This window comes from Spermophilus citellus, assembly GCF_964194105.1.
Source record: "Spermophilus citellus genome assembly, chromosome: 1".
Taxonomy (NCBI): Eukaryota; Metazoa; Chordata; class Mammalia; order Rodentia; family Sciuridae; genus Spermophilus; species Spermophilus citellus.
Genome location: NC_138182.1, coordinates 163,594,585 through 163,611,314, shown reverse-complemented (window position 1 = coordinate 163,611,314; position 16,730 = coordinate 163,594,585). Strand labels below are relative to the sequence as shown.

The following is a 16,730-nucleotide window of genomic DNA, read 5'->3' as shown; positions in this document are numbered from 1 at the left end:
CAGAACATAAATGCCCCAAAGATAACAGAGTTACTATTTTCCCCAAAGGAGCAATAGTCTCATAGATACCTACACATTACACAGTTCTGAGTCACGTGCAGGCTGGAGAATATCAGCTACAGACAGGCAAGTATTCAGTAAGCCTCTCCAACAGCTGAATATCATAGAAAGGATCAGAAGGAGCAAATGACCTGGGAGTTAGAGATTATAGACGGCTGGGACAGTCACCTTTCAGACTAACTACAAAGCTGAAACAATCATGGAAGGCAATATTTGCACTACAGAATACTATGGAGAGAAAACAAAAAGGAAATATGTTCCAGGGTCTTCTAATTCACCATCTTCTGTGCAACCATTTTCCATGCCTCTTTCTGAACTATGTTGAAAATATGGGAAATATTATATACAGGAGAAAACAATAACTTCATGGCTGCCTATTAATAGGATTTTAATCTGTCATTCTCTTGCAAGTACAGTCGTCCAGATCCATGAACATGATCGTATTATTCCAGGTTAAAAAGGAATGTGAACCAGCAATAGATAGGTAACCCTGCCTTCCCTGAAAACACTGCCTAGCACTGTCCTGGCATTGTCAGAAGGAGGAGATGAATAACAGATGAGAATCAACTTCTGTCCTGCCTCCCCCACACCAGTGTAGTTCCAAAACAGCACTGGCTGGTAGCACATGATGGTATAGCATATGGAGCAGCTTGGGAGTTGAAAAGATACACATTAGCTGCCCTTGGGACTGTAAAGTCTATTCCCAGAAACTTATTCAAGGAGGCTTAACCATTCAGTTATACAGAACCAGTAACAAACACACACACACACACACACACACACACACACACACACACACACACACATGTTGCTCAGGAAAGGAAGAAAATAAAATGCCCAAAATAATTGGATGAGGCTTCAGAGGAGGTGGCATTTAAGATGTGTTGAAAAAGTCAGAGGTATTTTGTAAAGATCAAGAAGTAGAAAGGGACAGCCACAGTAGGAGACACCATGTTCCCAAACATCATCTTGCAGGGGAAGAGGGAAGCCCACAGGAGAGGTCTCTGCCTTGTAATATCAGCAGAAATATCTAAAGCTGTCTGTCACTAATTAGACCCCATGGATTCACATGGTCCTCCTAAATGACCAGAGTTTCACGAGAACAGCACATCTAGGCAATTCCACATTTCTCTTGGTCAAATCTTATATCAAAACTACAAAACTTGTCTCTTTAATACAGCTATAAGCAACAGAAACAAATTCACAGCAATAGCTTGAATGAATGTCACCTAACGATAGAACATCCACTCATTTTCATAATTTAAAGCGAAATGGAACACAAATAGTTTTGAAAGTTAAATTTCTTTAGTGATACCAAACATTATGACAGGAAAAAAAATACAAAAGAGTAGAGAGAGTTTATGCTAAAAAAAGGCATACTAATTAACTATTATTAGAATATTAGACTGCAATGCCACCTCCTCTAAAGAAAGTTGTTTTACATATATTCTCAAAGAGCCTTTGGTAAGCTAAGAAGAGCAGGAGTGGCCACCTCCACTTTAGAGATGAAGTCAGAGACAGTTTAGGTGGCTACAATGCAGCAACATGAGGAACTGTCAATGCAGCCACCTCCAAATCACTCACAGCAATGCTCAGTCCTGAGAATGTACAGCAGAATCAAAGATGTCACCTGTCCTCATGGAGCTGACCATGCCATCTTAATAATGGGTTCCACTAGTAGAACCTGAGGGCCACATGTTATACCAGACACTTCACTACTCTCTCCAATCCTGACTATCCCCCAATTCTATCATGAGATTCCAAATAAAACCCCCTGTGACATATGAGAAACAAGAATCACAGTGGTCATGATTAATGAAGGTGAAGACAATACTAAGCTAGTTTGAATGATTATTATGTGTCCAGCACTGGACGGGACCACAGTTTAACTCCCACAGTAGCTCCATGAGACAGACCCTATTAACCCCATTTTATAAATGAGGAACTGAGTGAGGCTCAGAGATTTCTGACAGGTTATAAGAAATCACTGGTAAGAAGTTAGGAAAAGGTGAGTTTAAGTCATGTTCCATTTTACTTTGGTGCTTTTTATCTTTGTGTTTAACTTCAGGGGGAGGTTTTTCTTTTTTTTTCTTTTTAAGACGGCATCTAAATCATGGTGGTGGGATTAGTCAGAGGGGCTTCCCAAGAGAAAAGATTCTTGAGATGAATTCTGATGTAGCAACAGAACTGGAGGAAATGTAGGAGGAAAGGCACTCCAGATTCAGAAGCAGTGGAACAGTCTGGGAACTACCAGTAATTCAGCATTGCTAGAGCAGAAGTGGTATACTTGGGAGAGGAGAACAGGGGAAGAGAGGGTTTGACAGCTAGACAGGGCCAGACCATGTGAAGCCCTGAGAGGAATCTACATGACAGACCAGCACCCCTGAAATAACAGAGGGCAGAGGAATCATTTCAAAACTGTTGTGACAACATCAGGTTTATGTTTGGGGTAGACTAATTTGCAGCAACAGGGAGGAGGAACCACCAGAATGAAGTGGGGGAGAGGAGGAGCCATCAAAGCAGAAGCACAGAGAGACGATGTTAATTCACATAAAAAATGTTAAGGGCAACAACTAAGGTAGAAATTCCCAAAAGGAGCTGTACATATTCCTCCGAGATGTGTCTAGGCTACATGCTGTTTATTTACAGTTGTACTTTACTGCATATTAGAAAACATAGGCAATGGTGTTATGATTCCTAATTTCATGGATGTCATTACTTAAGATGAGGCTCAAAGAAATGAGTTGATTTCAAGAAAATACTAATCTACTATAAATATAAAATAAAACAAAAATATATAGTAAAAATACATGACACATGTAATACACAATTCTATATATTTTATACATTTTATATGTAAATATATGTTATACATTATATATGCAACATTAATATATATATATATATATACACACTGTGTTAAACATATCATTATATGTTCCTTTGTCATACTATAACATATGATATATAATGTGGTATATGATATAAATAACAGTATAACACCATGTGACTCTGCCAGAGATTAGGGTGGGGGTCAGGGAGATGAGCTAGAGGGACAGGAAAATAGGTCAAGAGCCTCACAGAGACCCACAGTGGGTGTGGTACCCTTCCCTAAGGGGAAATTAAGAGGCATGGAGGAGGCCTGGGGGGGCACACCAAGGTTGGTTGGAACACGCTGACCTGAGACCCTGTGAAACCTCCCAGGAGAGATGTCTTAATAGGCAGTGGAGACTGGAAAAGATTATCTCCATGACATACAACTTTAATCACTAGGAACAGAAATAAGCAAATTAATAAATTATACATACTGCCAGAACTCTAGACCAAGAGGAGGGGAAAAAAACCCTATTTTCCTAATTTCCACTTTAATTTGTGATTTTTTTATGATAAAGTACAAAGTAAGAGAACAATCGACTATAAAAAAAATTTCTTCAAAATATAAACAACCGGGGCTGGGGTTTGTGGCTTAGTGATAAAGCACTTGCCTAGCATGTGTGAGGCACTAGGTTCGATTCTAAATACCACATATACATAAATGAATAAAATAAATGTCTACCAACATATTAAAAAAAAAAAAACCTCTATTATAAACAACTAAGTCTCACATCCTGATAGAGGCAAGCCACATCAACAGTGTCACCAAATAACATAAACCACAGCCTGAGATGTTCGGCTTTTCCAAGACCAGTTGCATAGCATGGATTCTCAGATAGGACTGGTCTCTCCTCATTGGCCTCCCTGAAAATGACTCCGAATACCCAAGGCTCCAGAAGCTTCTGCCATAGCCATTCTACTCATGTTTGATGTAAATCCAACTCAATGCAATTTCACCTCCATCTCAGGAGTGCCAGGTTCCACAGAAGCCTGAAAACGTGGGCCACAGCAGAGACTTTGCACATACGGAAATCTGCATGTCGCAGGTAGTTACCACCTGACCCTTATAAACACACATCACAGGGAAGAATAAAATAACTTTTGAAGCAAAGAGAAAAACACTTTGGATATGTTCTCCTCACCTTTGTTGACCATCCTGCTCTCTAACACAAAGATTAGCAAGCATTTCTTTATTTTTAAACACCAGACAGTAAATGTTTTATTTTACCTGTGATGTAGTCTCTGTTGCAACTACTCACTTCTTCCTCTGAAGCTCAAATACAGAGATATATGATACCCATTATATATGCATGGCTGTAATAAAATTTTATTTTTAAATACAAGTAGACTGGATTTGTTCAGGGGAACGAGTTTGGTTCACGGGCTCTCTAGTCTGACAATTCCTGCTCTAATTAATCAAATATTTGCCATCTCTGCTCCATGTTCCTCTTATCAGAACTTGGTTCAGCTATACCTTTAAAATATAGCAATTAGCCCTCCTTACCTTCACCTCGAGAACCTCCTAGACTCTAAGCTCTGCTTCATTGGTAGGGCCATAGCATTTGCTTAATAATAAAAGCCTCAGAATAATAAGAGGAGTTAACATTTATTGAGGACTTACTAAGTGCCAGGTATCAGGTGAGGTTCTTCATGAACACTGTCTCACTGACTCCTCAATACAATCTAATGAGAGTTATGACTATCATTTCCATTTTATAGTTGAGGAAATGAGGGTGACAGAAGTGACATTATTTTCTTCACAGAGTGAAGCTGAGTTCTAACCCAAATCTGCCTGGATCCAGAGCCAGATTCCTCACTGTTGCTGGGCTGCTTTCCAGAAACACATGCAACTGTCTAGATGCAAGGTGTGCACTGTCCTCTCCTCCTCCACATTCTTCTGGGGGTCTACACCTGTGTTGCTACCATACCTGCTGGACAGCGACAGATCCAGCCAGTGGCATCTATCACTTCCACACAGTGACTCTCTGGCTTCTCACAAGGTTTTAACATTCAACATAAACAGTAGTTCAAGTAATGATGCAGTCTACAATGCCTGGAAAATGTTATGTTTCTGCCTTCTCATCATGGTGATGTACCCACAAGTATTAGAGATCATCCCATATCCTCAATAAGCCCCTTAGGAACAGAGGCAGATCAGGAATCCTGACATGGTTGGTAGTCTCAAAACACAGCATGTGTTTCCCCAGAATATTCCCAAGTGCAAACCAGGCCAGGGAAGCTAAAACCCAGGTGAGTTATGTAAACACTCAGCAGGCGTCTCAGAGAGCTAATAAGGGAGGGCTCTTCTCAAAAGCATCTGCTGAACAAATCCAACATAAAGTCCATGAGATGATTTTAAAAACCTGTTCTTTTTATCTGTTCAGTAAAGAGGACTAGCACTTTGAGATAATTAATAAAAAGGGTAAAAATCCTCAGCTGCTTGGACCCCGCGCCCCCCCGCCCCGGGAATGTACAGGTCAGCATCCATGCCAACAGAAGAAAGAGGAAATGTGAACAAATTAACAAAAATTTCCACTCGGCCTGGGAATGCAGCTTGAGCACACAGCACTTGGGTATGTGAGCCCGTCACTTCCACCCTACCAGGCTCCCCATCTGATTGCTTCTCATTTGCTGAACTTTCTTCCCATATGGCAACACATCCTACTCTGGGCCTTGAAGAAGAGCTGCCTCTTGCCTTCCTGCAGCAACACAGTGCTCTTGCCCCTGATGCAAGAAGACCACTTGCTGCTGGGTGACTACTGCAGAGCACAGGCCACCCACTGACTGCTCTCTGAACAGGATATTCCTACATGGGTTTGAGGGATTAAGTCTGTGGCTAGCTGTATAAAGCTGGGATGAGACATACTTGATGGATAAATTATTTCTAAATAGCTGCCACGGAAGCAATTCGTGTACACAGTATCAGACTAAGCGAGGCAGTAAACATGACAGGGAGCAAGTTGGGTCCTCATCCCTCAATGTAAGAAACACCAAGAGGCAGCCAGAACGAGGCCAAAGCTCAACCAGGAAGAGGAGGAAGAATTGTGACAAGGGATGAAAAACTGACATGCTGAGGGAAGGGAAGAAAAAAATGCGGAAGAGTGACCCTTTTTCAACTGTTATATATAAAAAAAAAATCTATACAAACTGGTGAATACCAAATCAAAGAAATGAAAATAGCTTTCATCCATGAATATGTGTTGATACTCCCCTGTCCCAAACCAAGTATATTAGAGATTTCTCTTTATATGACCACTGTTTAAAAGTCTGCTCAAACACATATTCATGAAATATCCTCTTTGATACTGACATATAAGAATAAAGAGTGAGGTTCTTGACTAAAAGACCAGGGAGAAAGAAAGAAAATTCTAATTCAAAGTGTTTTTCAAAAAAGCATTAAAATTTGCAATATTACCAATAGGTTCAGGGAGTAAGCTAGATTTAAACCTCAAAAGACTGGTAGGAATTTTTGCTCTTTGATATCAGAACTTTTTCCAAGTATGGAGTGATTTAACTACATGAAAACTGGCCCATGGTAAGTTTCTAAAAGTCCACCTTTCAGTCTTAAAATTCTATGGCTATTTCCACATAAATAGAATTACACTTTCAATTAGTAATTTTGCCTGGGTACATATCTAAAAGCACTAAGTATGTTTTTTTTAAGCCTTAGACAATTATTATAAATCCTATAACCATTGTTGGTAAATGACATATGCATACAATTTCAATAAACATCAGTCTAATTATTATTTTTCAACATCTTAAATAATCTGTGTTCATTAAAATAAATCTAATCCTAGGATATAATTTCCCTCAGCTGTTCAGTAAAAAAATTAAATAGCTTAAGGATTAGGACCCACATAGTTGTTTATCCCTCATGACAACAGACAATATTCTAAGTAAAGGGCTATTCAAGGTCGAAACCAGGATGAGTCCACTATACTACTTTATGCCTTTTCTCAAAACTTCAGTATGTTTGTGTCAAAACTAATGTGCAAACATTTGCATAGGATTTCCTTGGATTATGAAAGCTTGCTGATAGAAGACGAATATCTCAGCGACCAAACAGTAAAAACTACATACTCACATCCAAATAATCAAATCATTTGGAAGCAAGCTCATTTTAATATAGGACAGCTGTGGTGGATAAACACATAACCAGGTACAAATGGTCAGTATATTTAAGCAAGCAAAGGAGAAATTATTGATTTAGAACTTTGGCTCTTAGAACTTGTCTGCATGGTGAAGTTTAAAAGTGTACAAGGTGTAAATCCTAATGTGTTCTATGAATTCGAAAAGCAAAGTCCCAAACTACCCTAATATTAATGCATGATTCCAACCCAAAAGCTGGTATAATATATGTCTATTTGAAATGAAACATAAAATGCAAGCTCCTTGATTAAAAAAAAAATTCTCCACCATACCAAGAATATTTTGAGATATCACTTGTCACGTTGACACACAAAAATTCTTCCCAATTCTTATAGAACACTGCATAGTAAGCCCTGTGGCATAGTAAGCCTAATGCTTGCCAGAAGAAAGCCCAGCCCCAGAAAAAGGAAAGTGTTTTATTTAAATAAACTGTAGACCTGAAGAGGACACAGACGAAAGTGCTGCCCACTACAGCAGTTTCCGCACACACCTTTCACTATTAACCACCTCACATCCTTTCTAGCAACAGTTTAATACCAGAATTTTCCATTATCCAAATTATTCCCTTTGCTTACTTTCCAGAGAGACTCCCTTAACTCTTTTTTAAGTCACCAGGGTCCTAATTAGTGATGCAGAGATGCAGTCAGCTGTGAAGCCTGAAGGAGTTAATATCCCTCTGAAGGGGCCTAATCAAGTCCATGGTAGGTTAAGGGCGGAAAATGGCCATTTTGGCACAAACAGACATCACATCACAGTATCTGAACAATCTTTTATAGATGTGAAACCCAGTGACCAAAATGATCCCTTCCCTGCTAAGACAGCCAACTTTCTCACAGGAAGAATCTGAACTCATTCTATTTGGAGGGAGAGGGGGAGGTTGACTTCAATGGAGATCAAAGTTTTCACTATAAATATGCAAGGGTGCACCCACAGGCACATGGAGAGGAACACACCCACACCCCAAGTGCTGTTGATAAACTAATGGGCACTGTTCCAATGCCCACCTTTTTCTGTTCCCTCTCATAAATTTGATAAGAAAAACAACTATCACTGTTTCCCAAAGGCCAGAGTGGCTGGGCTCCAATTCCTCCCCTTCCATCCCAAATCAGCTAACAATAACTAGCTGCTGACCTGTAAGCAGCCCTTACCACATTCTCGGTAGTGTTCTAAGTGCTTTAAGTATATTAACTCAATCTCTGTAATAATCTGATGAGAGAGGTATTCTGTAATCTCCATTTTCCTGACAAGGAAACTGATGTTCAGAGAGACTACCTAAATTGTCCAAGGTCACATGTCTAATTAGTGGCAGAACTGGGAAGGAGCTCAGACAGACTAGCCCCAGAGGCAATGCACAAAGCCAGGAGACTATGTTGCAAAAACAGTAAACAACCAAAGGAGAGACTGATCACTCTTCCCTGAAGGCACATTTACAGAGAAAATTTTCAGAAAGTATAGGTTTTATAGCTTTCCAAAATGAATTGAGAACATTTGAGGACAGAGTTATCTTTCAATAATGCTTTCATGGTATTTCTATATAAACTCTAATTATTAAACAGGGACACCCTTTTTCTAAAACTCTTATTCAATATTTAAAAGCCAAGATCATGAAGAAATAGCAAGGCAAAAGAAACTATAGAGAGGTAATTTCCCAGATTCACACAGCAAAGTCCTAGCTGTGTACATTGGTCACATACTCAAGGTCCTAGCAGGTACATGAGTCCTAGACACTCCAGAATATAGCCACATTAGTTATTTAATGAAGTAGTTTGTAAATACTTCAGTAATAAAAGGAGCAACATAAACATTTAAGGAGACAATTTACAAACTATCAATTGCTTTCAATAATTTCATTTAACTCAATAATCTGTCATCACAGTTTATCCTTAGGAAATCATCAGAAATGCTCAGAAAAGTTAGTTTCCAGGGGTATTCCTTATAAAAAATTATTTTAAGTACACTAATATTCACTTTTCCTAAGGGTTCAAAATAAGAAAAATAATTGATCTCTACATGGTAAAAACATTGTGACTATCCAGAATACTTAATGGTAGAGTAAAAGCAATATAAAGTTACATAGAATATACAGAATTTCTTTATAACTCTAGATAGCAAATATCATGTCCTTCTACTCCATATAAGTACATTCTAACATAAATAATCTTCATTTCTGGGTGGTGATATTAGTATAATTTATATATTTTATGTATTTTCCTATGTTTTACAAATTTTCTAACATGAATAGTTATTAATTTTATAACCTGAGGGAAATAAGCATAAGCTTTTTAAGAGAGGAGGCATTAGGTCATAAAGCTTATATTAGAATTTCTAAAATTATAAGCAAATCACTTGTGTGTCCTTCTTGGACATCATTAATGGGCTGGGAGATCGTGACATTGCGGTTCACTCAGAGTATGTGGCTTTCAGGAAAGGAAGAGACAGTCATGACATTCTCATAGAAAGACTAGAGAAATGGGGGCTGGCTAAGAGGGTTCATGGAGTGGTATTGGAAAGGCCATCCCAAGCATCATTAATGAGCAGAAGGTGAGCAACAAAGAGAGGGCCTAATTCTGAGCTCTGACCCTGGCTCACTCATGCTATGGACACATTTTTCAAATCTGCAGCCCACAGAAAACTAAGAAAGAAGCGTTATATGTGTCAATGGCAGGTGTGAAGACTGATTAAGAGCTACTAGTATTGACCATGATTCAGGAACAGAATCTAGCACCAATGTGGAACCTACAGTCTTGCCAGTTCCATAGACTGTCCATACACAGGACTTTCCAAATTTAAACAAGTGTTTGTCAAATAAACATCATAACTATGATTCAAACAATTCTATCAGGCTGAAAACACTGCTCTGAAATGAAAATGCTATATAACAGGGTTAGTAAATGTAAGATTGTACATTTAGCTCAATAACAATTTTACAAGTGTCACTTGGCACCGGTGTGAAGCAATGACCCTTTTAGAACAATAGCTATTATAATGCAGCATTTTTGATGAAGGCAGATAATAACCTCCCTGGGCAGATCCTATCTAAAAGTACTAGGTGCATTTTCCGACCTTCTCATTTTGAAGAGGAAATTCAACAAAATGGAGTAAGTGCAGATGAAAGTGATCATGGATAAAGGCTGATTGAGAATATTCAAAGAAACTGGGACTATTTAATTAGGAGGGCATTTAAAGGGACATAACCAATGTTTGCTCTGTGATCCCGAGAAAGGAAGAATCAATTTATACTGTTATACTAGAAATTACAGTTTTTCTTCTTTCTCTACCACTCCACAGAAACCACTTGTCAAGGTCAGCAATGACCTTCAACTTGCTAAATCCAAAAAGTGCTCTGTACCCCAATTAACAGGCTTTGGCAGCATTCAAGACAGAGCACAATGTCCTTCTCCTTGAAATACTCCTATCTCTTGGCCTCCTCTACCTCAGGGGCAAATCATTCTGGCCTCTTTTTTTTCCTGTTCCTTCTTTACTCAACCTCTAGATGTCAGAGGACAATCCACTCTCCACCTTCTCATTTTTCTTTTCTCTCTCAGTGATTTGATTAACTCATATGAGCTTAAATACTATGTTGGAAACTCCCAAATTTAAATTTCCAGTACAGACCTTCCCTCCCAGCTTCAGATTCGAATTATACAATCAGCAGCATTTCAATCACATTATTCAGAAACTAGTCCCTCATTCCATATCCTACACTACAATTTGTGCCTTCCCTTTTCTGTACCATACACTCAACTGCTCCAACCAGAACCCTGTGGACCATGTTTGCATTGCCCCTTGTCCTTACCTGACATATCCAATCTATGAATAAATCCATTCAATCTCCAATGCAGATCTCATACCATCCCAGTTCTCACCTCCATTGCTGGTACCCAAGTCTAGTGACCATCATCTCTATTGACACCACTTGTCAAGAGCCTCCAGACCACCTGAGCAATCTCCTCAGAGTATTTTTTTAAAAATCCCTTTTCATACATTAAGTTGGCTCAGTAGTCTCCCTATTTAAAACTCTTCAATGATTTCCCCACTGCACTTTGAAAAAAAAAAAAAAGTTCAAAATCCTTACCATAGCCTCATGATCATCTGTTGTCAGGCCCCTGAGTACCCTCTGACCTGTGTGGTATTGTCACTGCTTGAGCCATACTGGTTTAATCATAGTAAACTCCTTTTAGTGATAAGACCCTTGCCCAGATTGTTCCCACAGACTCTGCCAATACTGGATACTGCTTTTCCTCCAAGTTTCAGTTGTCAATGTCACTTCCTTGAAGTCCTCCCCTGATCTTCCTGTCTGATGTATACAACACTCAGTCCAAACTTTCTATCTCAGCCCTTTTGACATTTTCATGTTACTTATTTCCAAGGATTTTCTTTTACTCTCTCCTTAATCCCACCTCCTTATAGGGTCAGCTCCAAGAGATGAGGGACCTAACCATATTATTCCTCTTTGTATGGGTTGAGCTCAACAACTCATAAAATGTTGAATATACAGTGAATAAAACTAGACCTAACTTCAACATAAAGAAAGTCTTAGTAAAAACAAGAACTGTCTAAGAATAGAACAGACAGTCTTATAGGAAAAGGTTTCAAGAGGCAACTGGGTGATGATTACTTTTATCAAAGACAACATGAAGAGCATTCGCATGGTAGATGGGATACTGGACCAGATGATGATTAAGGTCTGTCCCCTCTATGCAGTTTCTAGTTTTAAAAACAGAACTCATAAGAAGTTTCATGTTGAAATAGACTCCCCAAATAGCACATATTCTAGTATTTCCTAAAAAGCAGAAACCTTCTCAAATACAATCCCACAAAACCACAACTTTATATCCTGGCCAAATTAACTCCCCTAAAGTTAAATCAATGTAGGCTTCCTCCATCCACCTGCCAGGTGTGGTTTGGAATGATGACAGCCCTCAGTGCCCTTCTTTTCCAGCTGTACAAAACATGGTTCAGAAATGGGATGGAAGCTCTAGCAAACTCACTCGAAGTAAACTTAAAGTTCCACTCTCCATTCATTTCTGATGCTGCTCTGTAAGCACACCAGGATCACTTTATTTAGTGTCACTCCCATTAATAATGCAGAGATCTTTACACAGGCAGGCAGAGAAAATTAGTCCTGAGTGATTTCGTTACTATAGTGTATACATGAAGTCAAAAGGCGTGAGAGTCTCATTACTCCTGATGTAGAGCTGCTGGCAATATAGATATCAATTTTTAAGCTAAAAGCCACACAAAAAGCACTTCTGGGGAGCTTTCCCCCTCACTAACTTCCAGAATCTCAGTCAACCTGTAACCATAATTTTCATCAACCTCATAGATATAGCATAAACCTAAAGCCAATTTTCTTCTAATTTGTAGCCTCCTTTATCTTCCCCAGCCTCCTCCAAATTTCCTAAACTAAAAATAACAAAAATCTGGCAAAGATTTACTTCTGATCACATGTTTAAAAGGATTATTCAATTTCTCAGATTTGATAATGCACCACAAGATATCACAAAACAGATGCAAAAAAGCCAATGGGGGCCTAATTTTTAATCCCTAGACAATTTTTCTCCAAATATATTTATTCCAAGAAGGTAAACTTCTTAGACCTTAAAAGGACAGAGATAATAAAAATTTCCTTTTTGTAATTTCCATAGTAAACAATACTGTGAAGAAAACATGTCGAAATGCTGTGGAGGAATAAAGTGTTGAGAAGCAGAGAATATAAACTCTGACCTTTCCAACAGGCTAGTGTTCAGTGTGTATGTGTAATTTTCTCATTTTTGTGGTGCTAGGCATTGAACCCATGACCTATTTCACGCATACTAGATAACTGCTTTACCCCTGAGCAATGCCCCCAGTCCTAATGTTTATTTAGCAATCTTACTGCTGGAAGTTTATCATATATATTCAAATTTGTAGATTAAAAACAAATACACAAAGATGTCCATGTTAGTATTGCTTGTGAGAGCAAAACCCAAGAAAACTCCAAACTGCCTATTTACTTTCAGCGATATAATTCATAGTATACCCATAAAATAGCATAATACACAACTGCTAAAGAAGAATGAGCTAGGTCCGTAGGTGCTCAAAGGCAAAAACACACATAAGACATATTCAGGAATGAAAGCAAAGTGTTTATGCATATAGATACTTTTAAACATCTGCTTTTGAAACTCCGGACAGACATGTAAGAAACTTAAAAAAGTGGTTCCCTCTGAGAAACAAGACTGAGAGTATACAGAAGGTGACTTTCGCTTTTTATTTTAAACTCTTCTGTACTGTTTGAATTACTTTTAATTGTTATTTTATTAACAAGAATACTAAGTGCATGCAGTATTTTATGCATTGTCTGGAAGCATGTGCTTGCTCCCTGTAGGAGTGGGAATGTGAACATTCTTCCCCAGGGTGCAAAGTAGAGGTGAAGCCCACTAAGTGGTGAGCAGACATCCCTCTCCAGCCAATCAAGATTTCATAGTTCACTAAGCCCGCTGCTCTCACTCACTCCTTTCTCCTCTGTGTGATCCTTTCATACAAGTGAAGTGAAATCTTAATTTCTATTCTTCCAGTTAGAGTTCTACATAGTCCATCTCTGAAAAGCTAACTTGAAAGAGACACACAGCTATTCCATTGCCAAGGATACCAAAGGGGAAAAAAAAAGAGTGTTTCCCCTAATGCCATTTATTATATAATTATATTGTTACCAAAACCAAACCGCTTTCCAATTTAAAGTACAGTACCTATCATTCCTATAAGTTCCATGAGAATCAAAAATAATCAACTACCAATCTAAGGATGTTTTTCCCTCCAGTTTAGAATTCCACATTTGTCAATCAAAAAACTAAACTCTATTAAAATTGCTTCTAGCTGGGCGTGGTGGCACACGTTTATAATCCCGGCAGTTCTGGAGACTCAGGCAGGAGGATCGCTAGTTCAAAGCCAGCCTCATCAAAAGAAAAGCGCTAAGTAACTCAGTGAGACCCTGTTTCTAAATAAAATACAAAATAGGGCTGGAGATGTGGCTCAGTGGTTGAGCACCCCTGAATTCAATACTCGGTATCCTCCTCCCAAAAAAATTGCTTCCACAAGAAAAATGATAGTACAATAAAGCTGAAATGATGAAGTAAAATCTACATTAGAATTTTCTGATTTTGAAGACCTTAATGAGTATTTGAACTTTATTTTACACCTACTCTGTCAAGAAATAACTTCAATCTCACTGCAGGGGTGGGGACAAAAGAAAAATCATCAGAAATCCTACTTTTGTTTTTCCTGTAATTTAAAATTGAGACTTGAGGTAGGAATGCTCTTTATTTAGTATCAAATTATGTAAAAACCACCCCTACAGCATGTTTTTCTTTATTGGAAGGTCAAGATACAAAGGCATTTATTAAAGTTCACTCATTTTTCTTGCTTTATTGATGGATATGGAAAGCAAGGCCAAATGTCTATTTTAAAAGTCTAATATCTATTTAGCTAAAATTTTGCTCTTACTCAATCTAATTTTATATAAGCAACAACAAAAAAAAAAGATTTTCACTTTTGGCTGTGGTGAGTAAAGGTAATTAGTGAAATCAACAAACTATGTAGCCGAGTACATTGAGCTGTCTGTGGTACTGAAAAATGACACCAAAGCTGAAATTTAGTGAGCTGTGTTCTTGCAGAGCCTCCCCATCTCACTATTTTAATCCAAGCACTTCCTCCCATGACTCACCTGAACCATTTTATTTTGCCAGAGTGTATATAAACATTTTATAAAAGGTCACACTGAGTTGCTTTCCAAGGTTCTCCATGAAAATGTCAGGGCCTCCCCAAGCTTCATTAAGCAATTCCACTAGACAGACAGCTTGAACATCAGCTAAAACACCTTCTTTTCCTGAATGTAATGGACAATGGTATCATGTGCCAGAAACTCACACTAGCTACCTATCATTATCCAATCATCACACCGATATTCTAAGACTGTTTTTGTAAATGACAGTCTCTGAATGGCAGCATGACTCCTGCATTTAGTTCCTTAACTCAAAGCTAAATCAATATATTTGAAGCTTTTTATAATAAACTGAGAAGTGCCCATTAGCTTAAAACATCTATGAAAGAAATACAGCATCGACATCAATAAATTAAAAAGGACACAATTCATCATTTTTCATCAATACACATAAAACTGCACTTGACTTTCAGAGTTAAAAACTATTCTGGCAGCATTGTTTACTGTTCTTTGGACTAATTAGAACCTCCTTCTTTTTTGTTTTTCTCAGGGTCTTCAAATTTATTTAGTCCTTGTACATTTTATTATTTAGCTTTTAAAAGCATTTCAGATGAGAATTTTGAGCTTCATCTAGAGGAAGAAATCCCTCTAGATGAAATAGTAAGTATCAGAGCTGCATCAAAATAACTAAATGATACTACTCTATTTTGAAAAGATATCTCAAGTGTAGCAGGTTTAATAGTTTGCATATCTTATAAAATTAATCAAATTTTTAAAACCTAACACTCCATGATATTTTTGTTACCCTACACTAAGGAAGTCCACTGTGTTTATTCGCAGATAATCCTGTCCTTATTTTTCTTACCCAGGCTATATATACTCTAATCAACATAGATATCTAGGTATTTGCATGTCAGAAAGAGTCCAAATTAGCCACTGAAAGGAATATCCTTAGACATAAAATAATCTATAAAAATGTAACTTCCTGTATTAGTTTTTGAATGTTTCAAGAATTCTACTATGGTATTTATTTTTAATTTTTTTAGGACACGTAATTCATTTTTGGAAGCTCCTCTTAGACTTAACACATTATTTAAAAAAAAAATCTTCCAATAACCCTTGAACAGTCAGTGTTTTCAAGAAGACACCTTGTTGGAAATATCACTGGTAAATGTCCTCCCCATGAATGTGGTTTTAGTTATGTGCTTTTCAGAAGAACAGGTAATACAAGGAAAGCTAATAATTTAAAGCAGCAAGGTCTCTCATTCCAAGACAGATTAAGTAAAGCATTTTAAAGTTACTTGATTTTTTAAAATACATAAGAATGTTGTAGAATAATATTTTAAACTTAATCTTATTCATATACCAAACTTTGGGATGTAGTGGGAACCTGCAGATAAAGCAATGTCCGTGTTTAGGAACTTTAGGTAAGCAGCAGCAGAACTCAGCAGGAAGCATTCTGAACTAGAACCAGGAGGAAAGGGCCTGCTCTTGCTTTGCACTGTCTCCGCTTGATCTGGAAAGCTACACATATCCTCCGACTTATCTGCAAACTGAGTCAAAGGGCCATTTTTGTTCCTTTTAGTTCTAAGTATTTACTCTTTATGTCAAAATTAAAAGATACATCCATAATGTTTAAGCTACATTGAAGTATCATTTAAAAACATTTGGCTGGGCACGATGGTGCACGCCTATAATCCCAGCAGCTCAGGAGGCTGAGACAGGAGGATCACGAATTCTAAAGTAAATTTTTTAAATGGAAAAAAAATTCAAATGTGTGTTTGTCCTGTTTTGCCACTACAATTTTACTATTTATTTCTAAACACTCTTTCAATTTCTATTCACTAACTTCATGCCTTCAAAAACATACTTTTCAAAGTTTTAGCAAATATAAAGTAAAATGAAGTCATTCCTCTCTCATTTGGGATTACGTGCCATCTTT

General features: G+C 37.9%; 1 protein-coding gene across 5 annotated transcripts in view; it reads right to left on the bottom strand.

The window, feature by feature from the left end:
* The window catches only part of KCNN2 (potassium calcium-activated channel subfamily N member 2), a 439,076-nt gene that overhangs the window by 128,181 nt on the left and 294,165 nt on the right, over positions 1 to 16,730 (bottom strand). The gene's annotated exons all lie outside the window — the stretch shown is intronic.